Source organism: Barbus barbus (assembly GCF_936440315.1).
Source record: "Barbus barbus genome assembly, chromosome: 47".
Taxonomy (NCBI): Eukaryota; Metazoa; Chordata; class Actinopteri; order Cypriniformes; family Cyprinidae; genus Barbus; species Barbus barbus.
This window is the reverse complement of record NC_136725.1, coordinates 495,727-517,905: the sequence shown is the minus strand read 5'-3', so window position 1 is coordinate 517,905 and position 22,179 is coordinate 495,727.

Here is a 22,179-nt window from a genome sequence, read left to right as displayed (position 1 = left end):
GTACGGCTGAGGACAGCATTTATCTACCTGGGGGGGATCTGTAACGGCCACAAATACCAATGTGCCTTTAAGAGAACTTCTGTTGTTGTATGTTGTTATGGTACGTATGCACGCATGTTGTTGTGAGCGCGCACGTACAGAGAGAGGAAGCGGTGAAGAGGGATGGTCGCTCTACCGCTGTGTACTGCATTAACGTGTTCATCCCCTTAATTTGTGACGGGACCAGAGTGCCCAGCTAGAAATTTTTTGTTCTAAAAATGTTCTAAGAACATTACCATTAATTGTTCTATCAATGTTTTTAGCGGGTAGTTTTATTTTGGTTCCCAGAACGTTCTCTCAAAAGATAGGATAACATTCTCTAAAAACATTCAAAAAATGTTTATTGATAACATTGTTAGAACATAACTCCCTAACATTCTCACAATGTTTTTAGCGGGTAGTTTTATTTTTGTTCCCAGAATGTTCTCTCAAAAGATAGTATAACGTTCTCCAAAAAACATTCTAAATATGTTTATTTGTTTTATTTTTTTGATTCTTTATTTATTACAGATTTTTGATTTACAACTTTTTACCTAGATCTGCCCATATAAAAAAAAAAAAAAAAAAAAGTGATAAATAAAATTACATAAATATATGTCATCTCAGGATTTCGAGAGGTCTGATAAATTGTCAATAAGGTCTAACCAAAATTGTATTGTCTTTCTGGTGGCACCATGTATTTTGGCCGTGGTACACTCCAACCGGGCAATGTCCAGCAAGTATGACATCCACGTCAATCTAACTGGGAAAGATGGATCCAGCCACAGTTTTAAAATAACCTTTTTAGCAGCAGTAAGAGCAGCAGACAGAATCCTTTTTTGATTGACAGACAACGATAGTGATGAATCATCCAGCAAAAGAAAAAGCAGTGGGTCCTTTTGGATCTGAGTCTTCAGAAGATCCGACAATAAGTCCTGTACCAAGGCCCAGACCGAGGCAATTCAGGGACAGTCCCAGAACATCTGTATATATGTACCTTGACTAGAGCTATTACACAGGTGACAGAAGGGGTCAGACTTTATTTTCATTTTATATAATAAACAAGGAGTGGCATATGCCTTATAGATTAACTTATAATAGATCATTTGGTGAGCTGGGTTTTTAGAGGTAGCAAAACAATTTCCCCAGACGTTGTCCCAATCAATCACAGTGTCAAGTTCTCTTGCCCAGAAACCTTCAATCGGAATGTTTGAATACTGTCGTACTACAAGTGATGTATAAATGATATTCACAATACCTCTGGAGGCCATACTAGAATCTATCCAATTTACCATAGGATGAGGAGATATTTTAATCGACCAGGGTACTCCGTAAGCTTTCAGTGCAGATCTTAATCTTAAATACAGAAAAAAGGAAAATCCTGGGAGCGAGAACTCATCCTTTAGCATCTGAAAGGACTTAAGCCCATAATCGTTGTACAGGTCTTTTAAAGTGTAGATACCACATTCAGTCCAGCATTTGGAAACGAACGGTTTGTTGCCAGTACAAAGATTATTATTATGCCAAATGGGGGTAGAGTCACTGTAAGAATCTGAAGCTCCCATAATCTTCTCTGCTGCTTTCCAGGTTTTGATAGAATGGCATATAATTGGACCAAACTTTTCCAAAACTTTCTTCAATATTCCCGTAAAGGGTAAATCCTGTAGACGCAATGGGTAAATAATATTAGTTTCTAAAGCCCGCCATGGGACAGGGGAGTCAACATCTAGCCAAGTCCTAAGTGGTCTCATCTGGTATGATAAATAATAGGACCAAAAATCTGGTAGGGATAAGCTACCATGAGGTTTTAGCCGGTGCATCGATTTTCGCTTGAAAAGCCGGTGCATCGAAAAGCTTGAAAAATGGCGCCGCTGATGGCAGCTATTGTGCGTTGCTCCTCCGTGTTTGTATTGTTTTTGTTTGTTTTTCCTGTTTTTTGTTTTTCAAATAAGATCAGCTTTACCAGGGATGATCTGCTGAACATTCGGCAGAACACACCACAAAATCTTCTACCGGTTTTTGATTTTTCGGACGTTTTGCTGGACATTGTAGTTGGCGGAGCCATAGCTCTGGTCAAACGCTACAGGAGGCGCAGACGGGGAAAGAGAGCCGGCGCGCTCGTGAAACTTCGTCAGCGCGGATTTAGAACGGCGTTACCTAGCATCCATCTGGCGAATCTCCGCTCTCTACCCAACAAAACGGACGAACTCCTTCTGCTCTCCCGGACAAACAAGGACTTTTCTAACTCTGCTGCTCTATGTTTCACGGAAACCTGGTTGAATGGCGACATACCGGACAGCGCGATCCATCTGCCTAATTACCAGCTGATAAGAGCAGATCGGGACACAGAATCAACGGGGAAATCGCGCGGCGGCGGGACATGCTTTTACATCAATGAGAGGTGGTGTACAGATGTAACTTTGTTAAAGAAGATGTGCTGTTCAGATCTAGAAACGCTCTTCATTAACTGCAAGCCGTTCTATTCGCCGCGGGAGTTCTGCTCGTTCATTCTCGTGAGTGTCTACATTCCACCGCAAGCGCACGTGAGCACAGCTCTACAGAAACTCGCTGATCTGATCACAGAGAGTGAACAACAACACCCGGACTCTGCTTTAATCATTCTCGGGGACTTTAATAAAGCAAACCTCTCCCGTGAACTGCCAAAATACAGACAGCATGTTACATGTCCCACCAGAGACAGTAATATATTGGATCACTGTTACACAACAATAAAGGACGCATATCACTCGGTTCCACGAGCAGCTTTAGGACTCTCTGATCACTGTTTGGTTCATCTTATTCCATCCTACAGGCAGAAACTTAAGTCTGCGAAGCCTGTATTAAGATCTGTTAAAAGATGGACTAACGAAACAGAGCGGGATTTACAAGCCTGTTTCGACCTGACTGATTGGACTGTTTTTGAAGCTGCGGCAAATGACCTGGACGAGCTCACAGAGACTGTAACATCTTATATCAGTTTCTGTGAGGACATGTGCATTCCTACCAGGACTCATCTATTCTACAACAATGACAAACCATGGTTCACTGCCAAACTCAGACAGCTCCGTCAGGCCAAAGAAGATGCTCACAGAAAGGGGGATAAAGTCTTGTACAAACAGGCCAAATACACACTGGAAAAGGAGATCAGAGTGGCAAAGAGGAATTATTCTGACAAGCTCAGGAACAAATTCTCTTCCAGCGATCCGGCTTCAGTGTGGCTAGGATTAAAGGACATCACCAGCTACAAAACACCACCCCCCAGCACTCTGGAGAATCAACACCTGGCAGACGACTTAAACGAGTTCTTTTGTCGTTTTGAGCGATCACCCCACACCCGCCCAGAACACCCCTCCACACAACCATTCACACCTCCAGCAACCCCTCTCTCCCTCACACCTACAATTCAAATCAGCGAAGACGATGTGTGCCAGGTCTTCAGGAAAAACAAAAGAAGGAAAGCACCTGGTCCAGATGGTGTGTCACCAGCCTGCCTAAAAACCTGTGCTGATCAGCTGGCCCCCATCTTCACACAGATCTTCAATAGATCACTGGAGCTGTGTGAAGTCCCCTCATGCTTCAAACGCTCCACCATCATCCCCGTCCCAAAGAAACACAAAATTACTGGACTTAATGACTACAGACCTGTGGCACTAACGTCTGTAGCCATGAAATCATTCGAAAGACTGGTTCTGGCTCATCTGAAGGACATCACTGGACCCTTACTGGACCCCCTGCAGTTTGCCTACAGAGCAAACAGGTCTGTGGATGATGCAGTCAACATGGGACTGCACTTCATCCTGCAGCATCTGGACAGACCAGGGACTTATGTGAGGATCCTGTTTGTGGACTTCAGCTCTGCTTTTAACACCATTATCCCGGAAACCCTTCAAAATAAACTAACTCAGCTCTCCGTCCCCACCTCCGTCTGCCAGTGGATCAACAGCTTCCTGACAGACAGACAGCAGTTAGTAAAGCTTGGCAAATTCACATCCAGCACTCGAACCATCAGCACTGGAGCTCCTCAGGGCTGCGTACTCTCCCCACTGCTCTTCTCCCTCTACACCAACGACTGCACATCTAAAGACCCCTCTGTCAAGCTCCTGAAGTTCGCAGACGACACCACACTGATCGGCCTCATCCAGGACGGTGACGAGTCTGCTTACAGACAGGAGGTTAAGGAGCTGGCTGTCTGGTGCAGTCTCAACAACCTGGAGCTTAACACACTCAAAACGGTGGAGATGATCGTGGACTTCAGGAGAAACCCCCCTGCTCTCCCCCCTCTCACCATCATGAACAGCACCGTGACTGCAGTGGAGTCATTCAGATTCCTGGGCACCACCATCTCTCAGGACCTGAAGTGGGATATTCACATTGACTCCATTGTCAGGAAGGCCCAGCAGAGGTTGTACTTTCTTCGCCAGCTGAGGAAGTTCAACCTGCCGCAGGACTTACTGAAACAGTTCTACTCTGCCATCATTGAATCCATCCTCTGCACCTCAATAACTGTCTGGTTCAGCTCAGCTACCAAATCTGATCTCAGAAGACTACGGAGGGTAGTCCGGACTGCTGAGCGAATCATTGGTACAACCCTCCCCACTCATCCAGAGTGAGCAAAAAGGCTGGTAAAATCACTCTGGACCCCTCACATCCAGCACACAACCTCTTTGAACTTTTACCATCTGGTCGACGCTACAGAGCTCTGAGCACCAGAACGACCAGACACAGGAACAGTTTCTTCCCTCAGTCAATACATCTCATGAACACTCAATAAATAAACGTAAAACACACAACTAATACATTATCCATTCACCACACTCACTTATTTTATTTTCTCATTTCTAATTTGCACATACTTGACCTGTACATACATAGTCGCCTATATTATATATTATATATTGTGTATTTCTTATTTTTTTTTTTTTTTTGCTGCTTGTACATTGGTCATTGGCTATTTCCTGTTATTTTGTTTCATTACCTGTGTCCTGTCCTGTTACTGTCCTTCTGTTGCACTGTGGAGCTTCTGTCACTACAACAAATTCCTTGTATGTGTAAACATACTTGGCCAATAAAGCTCATTCTGATTCTGATTCTGATTCTGATTAAAACGAATTCTAGGCCGTTTATTATTCCACAAGAATTTGGATACTACTTTATTGATCTCATTAAAATAGCCAATAGGTGGTGTCAGAGGTAACACTGAAAATAAAAAGCTTAGCCTCGGAAGTATATTCATCTTAACGGTGGCTATCCTTCCATGAAGAGCCAGACAGAGTGGAGACCAACACAGAAGATCGCTCTTAATCTTATCCAGAAGAGACTGATAGTTCCACTTGGAAATGCGAGATAATGAAGGAAAAACTCTGATTCCAAGATAATTAAATTGGTCGCTGACAGGAATTGTAGTGGGTAAATTCTGAATCTCTGATTTAGCAGCTAAATTAAGGGGCATAAGTATGGATTTGCTCCAATTAATCTTGTAACCAGACAGTAACCGAGTCTGTGATGTTTGATATATACAACAAAACATCATCAACGTAGAGTGATATTTTATGGGATGTATTCATACAACTTATTGGAACTATTGCAGAACATTGTCTGATTGCTTGGGCCAAAGGCTCTAATGACAAATTAAAAAGCAAGGGTGACAGGGGACAGCCTTGACGAGTGCCCCTGCCAAGATGAAAGGAAGGGGAGATAGAAGAACCAGTGATTACTCTGGCTGAGCATTTAGAATAAACAGTTTTGACTGCTTGTAGAAAAAAGGAGCCAAACTCAAAATATTCTAAGACAGACCACAAAAAGCTCCACTCGATTCTGTCGAATGCTTTCTCTGCATCCAGAGAAAGGATTGCAGAGGAAGCTGTATATGAGTCTGCTTGTTGAATAATATGCAGAAGCCTACGTATATTGTCTGCAGCAAATCTCCCCCTTAGAAAACCTGATTGATCATAGGTAATCAGGTCTCCTATACATCGATCCAATCTTAAAGCCAGGACCTTTGCCAACAGCTTTGAATCTGTGGATAGAAGGCTAATTGGCCTGTAGCTAGAGCATTCAAGTGGATCCTTACCTTTCTTCAGTAGCAAAGTTATTAAAGCTGTAGTTTGGTCCCTATGTAAAGCCCCTTTTTCTAACGCAAAGTTAAGAGAATTAAGAATCAAAGGCGCTATTATGTCCCATAATATCTTCAGCAACTCTGGGGAATCCCATCTAGCCCAGGTGCTTTATTACTATTCATGCAATCCAAGGCGGATTTTAATTCCTCGATTGTCAAAGGGCTATCCAATATGTTGCGCTGAGAGTCATTTAATTTGGGTAGATTTAACTGTTTAAGGAATAAATCAAAGTTTGTTGGGTCAGAGTTGGATTCTGAAGTGTACAAAAGTTGGTAGTAGTTTCCAAATACCCTATTTACATCCTTAGGTTGAGTGTATACTGAGCCCTCATGTCTAATAGCTGATATACTAGTCTTAGATTCATTATCTTTCAACCTCAAAGCCAACAGCTTGGAAGACCGTTCTCCATGGAAATAATATGATTGTCTAGTACGATGTATGATGAATTCAGATCTATGTAAATATATGGATTTTAATTCCGATTTAAGGACATTTACTATTTTGGTTTTGGTCTCACAAAAGTTATTTTTTAATTCCTTTTCTAGTAGATCAATTTGTTTTTCTAATTCAAATTTACGGCTCTCCCTACGCTTTTTATTAAAGGACGAAAAACTTATACATTTACCTCTAATAAAACATTTAGTGGTTTCCCATAATACTTGGGGGTCAGAGGCTGAATCTCTGTTAATCTGTAAAAACTCCATCAAGGAGCTGCGTAACTCAGACACAAATGTACAGTCCTGTAACAAGGAGGTATTAAATCTCCATCGATTGCGTTTAGTGCCCAATGATGCGGGGGTTAAAGATGTAATTATCGGAGAATGATCAGATAAAAGAATCGGTAGAATATTAACTTTACTAATATAGGGAATCAGTGAAGGGGACATAAGTAGATAATCAATCCTTGAATAACTCTTATGACGAGCTGAAAAGAATGTATAATCCCTAGCCCCATCATTTTGTAAGCGCCAAACGTCGCATATATTAGAGTGTCGCAAAAAGGAATTAAAACATCCAGAGATCACTGAATCAGACTTAGAGACATGAGATCTATCCAACTGGGGGTCCAACACCGCGTTAAAATCGCCCCCTAACACCACAAGACAGTCCTCTAAACTCACAACTAAACGTAGTAATTCTTGAAAAAATTAGTTATCACCCTCGGTGGGTGCATATATAGACATAAAAGCATAATTAGTATTATTTAAGGAAACAACAGCATAAGTGATTCGGCCTTCTGTATTTCCACCGGTTCTTATAATTGAAAAACCACTATTACGTTTAATCACTATCAGCACCCCTTTAGTTTTGTTAACAGCCGAAGAGGCAGATATCACTTTAAAATATCTATTTTGAAAGCGATGCACGTCCACTGATTTCAAATGTGACTCTTGTATAAGAGCAATAGAGACCTTTTTGCTTCTTAGGTAATCTAAGCATTTGGTTCGCTTAACAGGGCTGTTTAACCCATTGACATTCCATGACAAAATATTTATAGCCATATATTAAAAAGAGAAAAGCAACTCACACCAACCACTAAGATGGGAGGACCAGAAAGTAATCGACCAGAAAGTAATCCACCAGAAAGATAACGGTGATCAGAGCATATGCATATGCATCTGGACATACAAATATTACGCAAACTAATACATAGGCATACATTAGACCAATTAAACTTACGTGGGCAGTCCGGGGCATAGAACAAAACAACAAAAATAAGAACAATGACAAAAACAAAAACAAAATGGGCAGTAAACAAAGAGTTAGAACACACTCTTCTATCTGCCCTCAAAGTAACAGCCTTTGGATACGCGGCCACCCTAGCCGCCCGGCTCGTCCGTCAACATCTGACTCGGTCATTTTTAGGATGAAGAGACTGTCAAATTTTCTCAGTAAAGTCCTCCATAGGAACTGCAGATTCATCCTCGTTCACCTCGGATTCTCGTGACGCAACCGCTACATCTTTCTTCAAAGAAGACTTTGTGTCGGGATCCAGATTGAGAACGAACTTTTCAACCTCTGCCGGTGTCTCGAGGTGAGAAATCTTCCCTCGGTGAGTAACTTTCACTACCGCGGGGTAAACCACAAAGGATGATATCCCCAGCTGAGTTAGTTTCTTCCTCGCCGATGCCATCGCTTTCCTTTTAGACGCCGTGTGAGTGCTATAGTCTGGGAAAAAAAGCAGCGGCGCTCCCATATGAAGAATTTGTCCAGCGCTTCGGGCTCCATTCAGGATTGCATTCCAGTCTCGATAACGCAGCATCTTGAAGATGAATGTACGAGGGGTTGATTTCGAACGTTCGCCGCTGTAAATACGGTGGGCTCTTTCGATCTCCATTTCTTTGCCAGCAAGAGAGGGAATCCATTTAGGAAGATGATTCTGTATAAATCCCAGAGGGTCATCTCCTTCTACTCCTTCTTTCAGCCCCACTAGACGGATATTGGACTGGCGACTTTTATCTTTGATTCTCGCCAACTTTTCCTGAAGAGAGTCCACTGCCAGCTTGACCTCCACGGTGTCTTTTTTTGCGTGACGAAGAGCTGTTTGCATGTTGTCAAAGTTGTTTCTTATCAGACGAACATCTTCTTCCAGAACTCCAAGTCTATCCGCAATTGGAGCGAATTCTTCCTTAAACAGTTCCCTGACGAGACTAAGGTGCATCTTTAACTCGTCGGCAACAATGGCCCGAAGTTCCCCTTCAGGAACATAATTAGGATCTTTAACTCGCTTTTTTTCTGGCGAAGCCAGTGTCAATTGACGTTTTGCCATCTTCATTCGTATCTCCTTTAAAACACTCAAAAGCTAACCGAATACTGATAGTTTTACTGAGAAAAAGAACAGATTAAGGGTACCGAGTCAGGGAGCTGTCGAACTACACTGCCATCGGTGGGTCACGTGATCTCCCTAAATATGTTTATTGATAACATTGTTAGCACATAATTTCCTACAGCTCATGAAAGTCAAAAACCAGTTTCTCAAAATATTAGAATATTTACATTTGAGTTTCAGTTAATGAGCATCCCTACAGTATAAATTCAGAGTATCTCTTGTTCTTTGAAACCACAATAATGGGGAAGACTGCTGACTTTGCAATGATCCAGAAGACGAACATTGACAGCCTCCACAAAGAGGGTAAGTTACAGAGGGTCATTACTGAAAGGTGTGGCTGTTCAAGGAGTGCTGTATCAAAGCATATTAAATGCAAAGTTGACTGGAAGGAAGAATTTGGGTAGGAAAAGGTGCACAAGCAACAGGGATGACCGCAAGCTTGAGAATACGGTCAAGCAAAGCTGATTCAAACACTTGTGAGAGCTTCACAAGGAGTGGACTGAAGCTGGAGTCAGTGCATCAAGAGTCACCACGCTCAGACTTCTTCAGGAAAAGGGCTACCAAGCCACTTCTGAACCAGAGACAACGTCAGAAGTGTCTTACCTGGGCTGTGGAGAAAAAGAACTGGACTGTTGCCCAGTGGTCCAAAGTCCTCTTTTCAGATGAAAGTAAATTTTGCTTTTCATTTGGAAATCAAGGTCCCAGAGTCTGGAGGAAGAGTGGAGAGGCACAGAATCCATGTTGCTTGAAGTCCAGTGTGAAGTTTCCACAGTCAGTGATGATTTGGGCTGCCATGTCATCTGCTGGTGTTGGTCCACTGTGTTTTCTGAAGTCGACAGTCAACGCAGCCATCTACCAGGAGATTTTAGAGCAATTCATGCTTTCTTCTGCTGAGAAGCTTTATGGAGATGCTGATTTCATTTTCCAGCAGGACTTGGCACCTGCCCACACTGCCAAAGGTACCAAAAGCTGGTTCAATGACCATGGTGTTACTGTGCTTGATTGGCCAGCAAACTTGCCTGACCTGAACCCCATAGAAAATCTATGGGGTATTGTCAAGAGGAAGATGAGAGACACCAGACCCAACAATGCAGATGAGCTGAAGGCCACTGTCAAAGAAACCTGGGCTTGCCACGCCGAATTGAGGCAGTAATTAAAGCAAAAGGAGCCCCTACCAAGTATTGAGTGCATATACAGTAAAATAACATACTTTCCAGAAGGCCAACAATTCACTAAAAAAGTTTTTTTTATTGGCCTTATGAAGTATTCTAATTTGTTGAGATTAATTGTGAATTGGTGGGTTTTTGTGAAATGTGAGCCTAAATCATCACAATTAAAAGAACCAAAGACTTAAACTACAAACCCGATTCCAAAAAAGTTGGGACACTGTACAAATTGTGAATAAAAACAGAATGCAATGATTATTAATTAAACTGAGAAAATTTATAATTTTAAGGGAAAAATAAGTTGATTTTAAATTATTATTATTATTATTTCATGGCATCAACACATCTCAAAAAAGTTGGGACAAGGCCATGTTTACCACTCTGTGGCATCCCCTCTTCTTTTTATAACAGTCTGCAAACGTCTGGGGACTGAGGAGACAAGTTGCTCAAGTTTAGGAATAGGAATGTTGTCCCATTCTTGTCTAATACAGGCTTCTAGTTGCTCAACTGTCTTAGGTCTTCTTTGTCACATCTTTATGATGCGGAAAATGTTTTCTATGGGTGAAAGATCTGGACTGCAGGCTGGCCATTTCAGTACCCGGATCCTTCTTCTACGCAGCCATGATGTTGTAATTGATGCAGTATGTGGTCTGGCATTGTCATGTTGGAAAATGCAAGGTCTTTCCTGAAAGAGACGACGTCTGGATGGGGGCACATGTTGTTCTAGAACTTGGATATATCTTTCAGCATTGATGGTGCCTTTCCAGATTTGTAAGCTGCCCATGCCACACGCACTCATGCAACCCCATACCATCAGAGATGCAGGCTTCTAAACTGAGCGCTGATAACAACTTGGGTTGTCCTTGTCCTCTTTAGTCCGGATGACATGGCGTCCCAGTTTTCCAAAAATAACTTCAAATTTTGATTCGTCTGACCACAGAACAGTTTTCCACTTTGCCACAGTCCATTTTAAATAAGCCTTGGCCCAGAGAAAACGCCTGCGCTTCTGGATCATGTTTAGATATGGCTTCTTTTTTGACCTATAGAGTTTTAGCCGGCAACGGCGAATGGCACGGTGGATTGTGTTCACCGACAATGTTTTCTGGAAGTATTCCTGAGCCCATGCTGTGATTTCCATTACAGTAGCATTCCTGTATGTAATGCAGTGCCGTCTAAGGGCCCGAAGATCATGAGCATCCAGTATGGTTTTCCGGCCTTGACCCTTACGCACAGAGATTGTTCCAGATTCTCTGAATCTTTGGGTGATATTATGCACTGTAGATGATGATAACTTCAAACTCTTAGCAATTTTTCTCTGAGAAACTCCTTTCTGATATTGCTCCACTATTTTTCGCCGCAGCATTGGGGGAATTGGTGATCCTCTTCCCATCTTGACTTCTGAGAGACACTGCCACTCTGAGAGGCTTTTTTTATACCCAATCATGCTGCCAATTGACCTAATAAGTTGCAAATAAGCTGTTCCTTATATGTACATTTAACGTTTCCGGCCTCTTATTGCTACCTGTCCCAAGTTTTTTGGAATGTGTAGCTCTCATGAAATCCAAAATGAGCCAATATTTGGCTTGACATTTCAAAATGTCTCACTTTCAACATTTGATCTGTTATCTATATTCTATTATGAATAAAATATAAATTCATGAGATTAAGTTTATGAGTAAATTATTGCATTCCTTTTTATTCACAATTTGTACAGTGTCCCAACTTTTTTGGAATCGGGTTTGTACTTCAGTTTGTGTGCATTGAATTTATTTAATACACGAGTTTCACAATTTTAGTTGAATTACTGAAATAAATTTACTTTTCCACCACATTCTAATTTATTGAGATGCACCTGTACATGTGGCAGAGATGTACCGTAAAAATCAATTAAAGACGTAATCAAAGAGACGATGAACACTAACAGCAATGATTATAAGTTGTAATCAAACTTTTCTCAGAATTGTGAGATAAAAAGTTGCAATTGTCAAATTCTGACAGGAAAAATGTCAGCTCACAATTCTGACATTTTCTTGCAACTGTGTGTTTATACATTACAATTCTGAAGAAAGGAAGAAAAAAAAGAATTGAGAATTATATCAGGGTGTCTACAGACCTTTTTAATACCACCTTTCGTGAAATTTAAGACTAAACCTGTGATGGAAATACACATTATATTACATGCATGTGTGATATTTAATGTTAAAAGAAAACAAAATATCCTCCTGAACCCCAAGCATAGCATTTTGTTCACTGTAATGAACAAAGACTTACAGCATGTAAATCAGGCAAACACAACAAATAAACAGGGAAAGAAATTAAATATCAATATTCCCATGAAATATTAGATATTCTAATGAAAATGTTGCTAATTACTACTCCCATTATTACTACTATCCCCACTTCTTTTTTCATTTATTTATGGCTATTTTACACACATAATGCATAAAATAATAGTATATCAATTCATTATGTTTTATCTTTCATAACAGTTGAGAATCATCTTTATACAAAGTTTGTTTAACAAAAATCCTGAAACCTAAAAATTGATTGATTGATTCCGTCAAAAATTGTTTTTGCCAATACATGTCTTTTGAACAACACATAAAATGTCCCCTAAAAGCCTAATTTCACAAAACCTTTTTCCCCTGGTTATCAGGAGGATATTATCACTGTCAAAATGCCATTATTACCATACAATGAACTTTTCATATCAGCAGACAATATCCCATACAAAATATCCTCACAAAAGCACTGCATCACCAAGATTTTTGGTGGTATAAACATAAGAAGCTATATTTTCATCAGTGCTCTATCAGCTTTTACATGCTTAAATCTTATTTTTTTATATTTACCCCAAGATGTTATTTACCTTAATAAAGGCCAATTTTTTTTACATTAATAAATGTATGCATCATCTTTAATGTCTAATAATTAGTTAACAAAACAAAAAAATCAAAATGCACTATAGGGCTGTTGCCAATCAAATAAAATTTACAGTGCAAAATTACAACTGCAATAACATTTTGAATAGGCCTATAGAAAAAAGATATGCTGAGGAAAAAGCATACTTTTAAATACACTAAACCGCCAGTAGATGATGTTAATTTGCTTATTAATTTAACCGATTGGTTGGTTCAAAACGCTGTACTAAAACAATGCGGAGTGTTTCTTGGAGAATGTGAAATACTTCTGCTGTCATCTTTCTTTGGAACTATTTTCATTGGTGAAATAGAACAAACCAGTCAATATTGTGTTTAAAATTTACTTGTTTGGTGAACTAAAATCAAGGCAATATTTGCACTCGTGAAAATATTGAGCAAAATAGCTCCCTTGTCATGGTATGTTACTTAAATATATCATGTTAGAAATATATTAAACATGTTAAATTTTTACCTCTGTATGTTTCTGTTTCTGTGAATTTCTTTATGAGTGCCGTTACACATTTCAAGCCTCAACAACAGCTGTTTGCGTTGAATGTAATAAAATCAAAAGAATCATTTTAACCCACGGCCACCGGTGAAATCCGAGAGCTCTCTGACTCTCCATAGACAGCAATGGTACTACCACTACAGTCAAGGCACAGAAACATAGTAAGGACGTCGTTAAAATGGTCAGTGATTCAATCAGAATTTTACGAAGCTACGAGAATACGTTTTGTACCCCCCACCAAAAAAAACAAAAAACGATTTTATTCAACAATTCTTCTCCTCCGTGTGTGTTCCAAAGATGAACGAAGGTCTTACGGGTTTGGAACGATATTAGGGTGAGTAATGACCGAATTTTCATTTTTGGATGAGCTATCCTTTTAAAGCTTAAAGAGTTAAGAGTTGAAAATTTCAGTCTCTAAAGAAAACATAATGATAATAATAATATTAAGTTTAAATAGCTTAACAATATGCAATATACAATTATATACTTTAAAGCCTTACCTAAGACTGCTATTACCAGTACATTCAATATTTGCTAAACTAACAAATCAAAAACAGTCTTAGAATTAATGCTTATTTCCCATTACCCCATTATGAATTACTGAACGATTATTAACTTTTAAGTTCAAAAGACAATCAAATGAACACTTAAGTAGCAAATGTACAGTATTCATATGCATATAACATAATATTACAGTAAAACTACAACAGGAGTTGTCAAACCTGTCCTGGAGGACCCCCTTCCCTGCACATTTTGTATGTCTCCATCATCAAACACACCTGATTCGACTCATCATCTTGTTAGTAGAGACTGCAAGAACTAAACTGGGTGTGTCTGATAAGGGAGACATACAAAATATGCAGGGCTGGAGGTCCTCCAGGACAGGGTTGAAAACCACTGCACTACAGTATAGGGAACATATTCTCTATTAACTATAATTTTTGCCTTAATTAACTCCCAATTTACTGCTTATTAATAGTTGGTAAGGTAGTTTTTGTAGCATTTAAATTTAGGTATTGGGTAGGATATAGGGATGTAGAATAAGGTCATGCAGAATAAGGCATTAATATGTGCTTATAATATACTAGTAATATGCAAGCTAATAAGCAACTAGTTAAAAGTGAGAGTTGAACTCTACAATAAAGTGTTACCAATATTAACGTCACCAAGAAAGTAGAAACGGATTACAGTACCTTTGTTGTAAAAGGGCTTCATCAGTGTTCATCTTCAAGCAGGCAGTTTGGGTTCTGGATGAAAACAAATCTAACGTTAGCTGTTATTCAAAAGCAGCATTACACCCCAAATTAATGCAACTGTCACATAGTACTGAATGTGCATGTGAAACAAAGGTATAAAGATAAAAAAAATCATGTCATTCTCGATTGAAACTGATTTTTGTTTGTGTAAATACGTAAAGGATAAAAAAGAAATACGTAAACTGAAACATACATTAATAAACGTACAGTCCAGTAATTATTGTGGAAGGGAGAGTTCCGCTGACCGCTGATACAGGTTTGTTGTGTGGTCCACACACTGTAACTCACCAGCGAGTAAAACATCCTCCAGCACCTCTGTGTCCGATTCCGCCGCGGTTGAATGTGAGTCCGTACTCACTTAGTTCCGTCAGATAAGACCATCCCGACCACGAACATTTTACTCCAATTTCTTCAACAACCGTTCGGGCGGCTCGTCGATTTCAAATGTTCTTACGTCATGAGAAAAGTACGCAGTGATTGGTGGGTTTAAACGGCAATCTACCGTGGCCCAATCAGCGCTTCTCGTCTCCTGTAGGGGATGAAAGTAACACCTTTTTCTCTCTCTCTCTCTCTTTCAAAATCACTTATACAGAAATACTAACTTCAAACATAACTCACACACACAAAAAGAAACAAAAAACAAAATAAGGGGGGGGGGGGATACCTATAACAAATATACATCATGTAAGATAAAGCATTACATTTTACAAATAACATTTTTTAATATGAGAGATGTTTTTATACATTTCTTATTTCTAGTAACTGAAGTCAGTGAGTCATAAAATATATTAAGTTCTTTACAAAAAAACTTAAAAGAGGGACTAATAGACGTAATTTTTGCTTTATGTATATGAAACTTCCCAAGAAGAATTATCACCTTTAAAGTGTTGTCAGCTACCTCTGATCCAGTAAAAGTAACACTTTTTGTTTGAGCATCAGTAACTCAGTGGTTGTTTGTGCTAGATCTCTCAAACTTTGATATATCGTAGCCCATTTGTCTACTACAAATAAAACTTACTTGCATGTGTACTGCATAATCCCAGATTGTGTGCGTTAATGTCAAATACAAAGAGTTCCGTTGTTACAACCTACCCCTCTGCTGGGGTGAGTTGTAACACAGGCTGGGGATAGATGTAACAGTGTGAAGTAATTTGCTGAAATAAGACCCACACTTCCAGTTTATGTAAAAACTTGATTGAAGAACAAAGAATAATCAGTTCTGAATAAAGTGAATCATTTAAAGTGACAAAAACATTATACTGTTTTGAGTGTATTTCTTTTAGGACTTTAAATTTAGCACAGAAACAAACTGTGTGTTTGTTTGTGTGTGTGTGTGTGTGTGTGTACTGCAGTCACTAGCTGTGTTGCCATCTACCTACTTTATGTGAATTTTGGAATGTCATATGAAAAAAATGTATATGCTCATTTGAGGCGGATAGTGTGTTTATCCAGTAAGAAGATAAGCACATAAACTATGATGGAAACACATTTTATATAAATCCCTTGATGTGCAACAAAAACCTCACATGACTTTGCCTCAACAGAGGACGTGACTGGATAACTGGACTCATTGGAATCATAAGGAGTTGGTTGTAACATTTTTAATGAACTGTTACAACTATCCCGACCCCAAGCAGTCATAACATAGCTAACTGTTTTATCATTTGGGTTTTCAGTTAGCATGAATGCAAAGTATCAAATTAAACTAAACAGCTACTTTAAGTTTTGTAAGTCAAATAATTGTATCTACAACATAATGATTACTAGGCAAAAAATAATCTTAATGAAACAAAATGGAAAGAAAAAAATATCTATAATGTTACTCACATTCACATTCACATGCCACTTCTCCTGTAACATTAAAAATGTGAATGGAGTGTATGATATTGATGACATCACCACAGCTCCTTTCTGACTTGTCAGACTGACAGTGTTTCAACTAACCCCATGTTACAACACTCCCCGGTCTCCCCTAAACACATTTGCAACAGTTCAGAACTGCAGCCAAATGCCAGACTTGTTCTTCCTTTTGTAATCAGCTGACGTCTGCTGACCACTCAAGGCAGAAGCCATTTTAATGCATCTTTGATGAATTTGATCACAAAAATTGTTTTCTGTAGTGTGTTTTGGGACACGTTCCATTAGGATTTATTGGTTTTAACAAGCCACCAATAGGAGACCAATTACCAGTAGAGACCAACAGGAACCATTACAGTTTCCATTAAAACCAGTCGAATTACCATTATAACCAGTAAAACCATTACAAATTCTATGATGATTTCTATTGGTTTTTTTCAACATTCCCCAAATATCCTCAAAATATTGTGAGCTTTTGTTAACACATATCATGAGATTTTGTCGTCTCAGGCAATAATATCCTCAAAACACTTTATAATGTTGTTTTGACTCCTTTGTAATTGTGCCAATGATTTATAAAAGATCATTCTACATTCTGTTCAACATCCTCAAAATGTTTCAGGCAAAATGTTCTACTTTTGTTAAAACATCACTTAACAGGTATGTTTTATTAAAAACATTTTGTCGTCTTAGTCCTCACAATGTCCTTAAAACATTTTACAAATGTTACTTTGATAATGTTCCTCCTTTGTTATTATGGAACATTGTGCCAATGTTTTATAAATGATCATTGTACAACCTTTTATCTCAACAACATCCTCAAAACATGCTCAAAATGTTGCATGTGTAATGTTCTAGCTTTGTTAACACGTCACATTACAAGAACGTTTTTTTCAAGAATATTTTGTCATCTCAGGCCTCAGTGATATCCTCATAACATTTTCTTAATGTGGCTGAGAGAATATTCTTCCTCTATTATTATGGAACATTGTGCCAATATTTTATTGCAAACATTGTATAATCTGTTTTCTCAACAACATACTCAAAATGTTGCCAGTAAAATGTTCTAAACTAAACCAAATTGGGTTCTTTGACTTTTAACAATAGCAGAACCCTTTTTGGTTCTAAATAGAACTCTTTTTTTAATAAGGTTCCGTAAAGAACTGTGCTTTGACAAGTTTTATAAGACCTGGTGTTACAATTTATTTCCAATTAATCAGTAAATATATTTAAATGATTAATATTTGTATTTACATTATTTTATGTATTATTTATTCATATTAATTTTCACCCCTTTACCTGATTTTATAATATCTTGTGGCTTCTATTTAGGTTTTACATAAATAAATAAATAAATAAACAAACAAACAGCATATGTCAATATTTTTTTTTATGGAAAAGTGAGGGGAAAATGACAGTGCTCAAACAACTGTTATTAGCTGAAACATTAATAAATATCAGTTGACACTGAACATAATATGGAATTAATGAAGACCAAGTTCAAGTGAAATATCTTCACAATGTCCATCTTTATGTTTCTCTTTGCTGATGATGATGATGATGGTAGGTAGGATGTGACAGCTTCTGAAATGCACAGCTGAATTTAGAGTTATAATGTGTCCAGTTATTTATGTAAAACAATTAGAAAAAATGACCAGTATGTGAGCCCTTTATAATGTTAAAAGAAATTTTGATATAAGGTCATGGGATAACTTAAATGTTATTTATGACTGGGTGTTTATGCATAAAGTAATTAAAATCATTAATGGATCATTATTTCAACATTTCTGTTAGGCCGATTTACATAGTGAAGAGAGAGTATCTTTAACTGAACAGAGCTGGTCACATACATTTTCTGTTCAACTAAAAAGAGAAAAAGACATGATTGGCATGAAACTAGTTACAATTTGAAAGGTAAAATGTATAGAAATTTTAAGAAATTAATCATTTACCTCTTAAGAGTGTGTTGAAAGTCTGTCTTGAGCTCCAGAAACCAGTAGCAGCTTTGATAGTTACAGATTTGAAAAACAAATGGTGGGAAAAAAGAACCCTAAACTTTAAAGCAAAGAACCGTCTCAGCAGTTAAAGTATGGTTATAAAAAGAGCTGTTTCTAGCTGTAAAGAACCTTTAAAGAACCATATTTTTTAGAGTGTAGCTTTGTAAACACAAGAACATTCCCAAACATTTTATAAAAATAAAATATTACACCAGCTCAGGCCTCAATTACATACTTATAACGTTTTTCTAACGTGGCTGAGAGAATGTTCTTCCTTTGTTATCTTAAAACATTGTTCTAATGTTTTATTGACAATATTGTATAAACTGTTACCTCAACAACATCCTCAAAACATCCTCAAAATGTTGCAGGTAAAATGTTCTAGCTTTATTACTACGACATGTTACAAGAACGTATTTAAAAAAACATTCCATCACTCTATGACGTTCTTATAAAGTTTTCCTAATGTGTCTGAGAGAATGCTCTTCCTTTGTTGTCTTGAAACATTGTACCAATGTTTTATTGACAACATTGTACAATCTGTTACCTCAAAAAAACATCCTCAAAATGTTGCAGGTGAAATGTTGCAGCTTTGTTATTACATCACATTACAAGAATGTTTTATAAAAAACATTTCATCACCTCCGGCCTCAATGACATCCTTATAACATTCTCCTAATGTGGCTGAGGGAATGTTATTCCTTTGTTATCTTGAAACATTGTGCCAGTGTTTTATTGAGAAAATTGTATAATGTTACCTCAACAACATCCTCAAAATATCCTCAGAATTTTGCAAATAAAATATTCTAGCTTTGTTAATACATCACATTAAAGAAAAGTTTTATAAAAAAAAAATCCATCACCTCCGGCCTCAATGACATCCTTACAATGCATCGGGAAAGTATTCACAGCGCTTCACTTTTTCCACATTTTGTTATGTTACGGCCTTAGTCCAAAATGGATTAAATTCATTATTTTCCTAAAAATTCTACAAACATACCCCATAATGACAATGTGAAAGAAGTTTGTTTGAAATCTTTGCAAATTTATAAAAAAATTAAAATCACATGTACATAAGTATTCACAGCCTTTGCCATGACATTCAAAATTGAGCTCAGGTGCCTCCTGTTTCCACTGATCCTCCTTGAGATGTTTCTACAACTTGATTGGAGTCCACCTGTGGTAAATTCAGTTGATTGGACATGATTTGGGAAGGCACACACCTGTCTATATAAGGTCCCACAGTTAACAGTGCATGTCAGAGCACAAACCAAGCAATGAAGTCCACGGAATTGTCTGTAGACCGGATTGCTAGAGCGGGCTGCCTGGACAAAAATAGGTGTCGAGCTTGTAGCATCATGCTCAAAAAGACTTGAGGCTTTAATTGGTGCCAAAGGTGCTTTAACAAAGTATTGAGCAAAGGCTGTGAATACTTGTGTACCTTTTTTTTTTTTTTTTTTTTTTTTTTTATTTGCAAAGATTTCAAAAACTTCTTTCACGATGTCATTATGTGGTATTGTTTGTAGAATTTTGAGGAAAATAATGAAATTGATCCATTTAGGAATAAGGCTGTAACATAACAAAATGTGGAAAAAGGAAAGCACTGTGAAAACTTTCCGGATGCACTGTATAAAGTTCTCCTAATGTGTCTAAGAGAATGTACTTCCTTTGTCATCTTGAAACAATGTGCCAATGTTTTATTGATGACATTATATAATCTGTTACCTCAACAACATCCTTAAAATGTTGCAGGTCAAATGTTCTAGCTTTGTGAATGCTTCACATTACAAGAACGTTATTTTTTTTTTTTTTTTTTTTTTAATATTCCACCACCTCTAGCCTCAATGATGTTCTTATAATGTTTTGCTAATGTGGCTGAGAGAATGTTCTTTCTTTGTTATCTTGAAACATTGTTACAATGTTTTATTGACAGCATTGTATAATCTGTTACCTCAACAACATCCGCAAAACATCCTTACAATGTTGCAGGTCAAATATTCTAGCTTTGTTATTATGTCACATTACAAGAATGTTTTATAAAAAACATTACACCATCTCAGGCCTCAGTGATGTTCTTATAATGTTTTGCTAATGTGGCTGAGAGAATGTTTTTCACGTGTTATCTTGAAACATTGTTACAATGTTTTATTGAGCACATTATATAATCTGTTATCTCAACAACATCCTCAAAACATTCTTAAAATGTTGCAGGTCAAATGTTCTAGCTTTGTTATTATGTCACATTACAAGAACGTTTTATAAAAACATTACACCATCTCAGGCCTCAGTGATGTTTTTATAACATTCTCCTAATGTGGCTGAGTACGGAAATTCTAAGTGGCCATGCATTATTATAATTTTTCTGTCTTGTTTTCTCGTGATCACGAGTTGTTTTGTCGTTATCACCACTTAATTTTCTCGTGATCTCGACATAACGAAAGTTGTTTTGTCGTTATCACGACTTAATTTTCTCGTGATCTCGACATAACGAAAGTTGTTTTGTCGTTATCATGACTTAATTTTCTCGTGATCTCAACATAACGAAAGTTGTTTTGTCGTTATCACGACTTAATTTTCTCGTTATCTCGACATAACGAAAGTTTTGTCGTTATCACGACTTAATTTTCTCGTGATCTCGACATAACGAAAGTTGTTTTGTCGTTATCTCGACATAACGAAAGTTGTTGATCTCAACGTAAAAACCGTTTTCTCACGACGTAATTGTAGCTATCGTGAGAAAATCAGGGTCGCTATATTGTCTTTGACGATAAAGTTGCAGACCCGACAGCCTCCTTCTCAAGTGTCGAACACTTATGTGTAAGTCGTCAATCACTGACAGACACAGAGCTATTTCAGTTTGAGTGAGTCCCTGATCAAAGTAAAAGCGAATACGATCATCCATGATGCTCCGATGATGCTGCTTCTATAGCATTTTCTCATGCTGAATACACAGAGAAAATTAAGTCGTGATAACGACAAAACAACTTTCGTTATGTCGAGATCATGAGAAAATTAAGTCGTGATCACGAGAAAACAAGACAGAAAAATTATAATAATGCACTTAGAACGTCCGTAGGCTGAGAGAATGTTCTTTCTTTGTTATCTTGAAACATTGTGCCAATGTTTTACTGAGAACATTGTATAATCTGTTACCTGAACAACATCCACAAAACATCCTTAAAATGTTGCAGGTAAAATGTTCCAGTTTTGTTTACACTTAACATTATCTGAAATGAGAAACATTCTTAAAAAATTTTTGGAACATTACATTCAAATGTTTTCTCTAAAACATCAACCAAACCTGTACGGAATGTTAGCCAAAGTTCTGAGAACGTTCCCTGCTAGCTGGGTGTTCTGTTTCTATTCTGCACTCGCTCTTTTACATGTGTGTGAGACGAGTATGCTGATGAAGAAACTACCATAAAGGCTCGTGGGACAACCAGCTGACTGCCTCGAGTTTTCATTCTCTCTCCCTCAGCTTTCTGTTTTCTCCGGGTAGACTCTAACTCT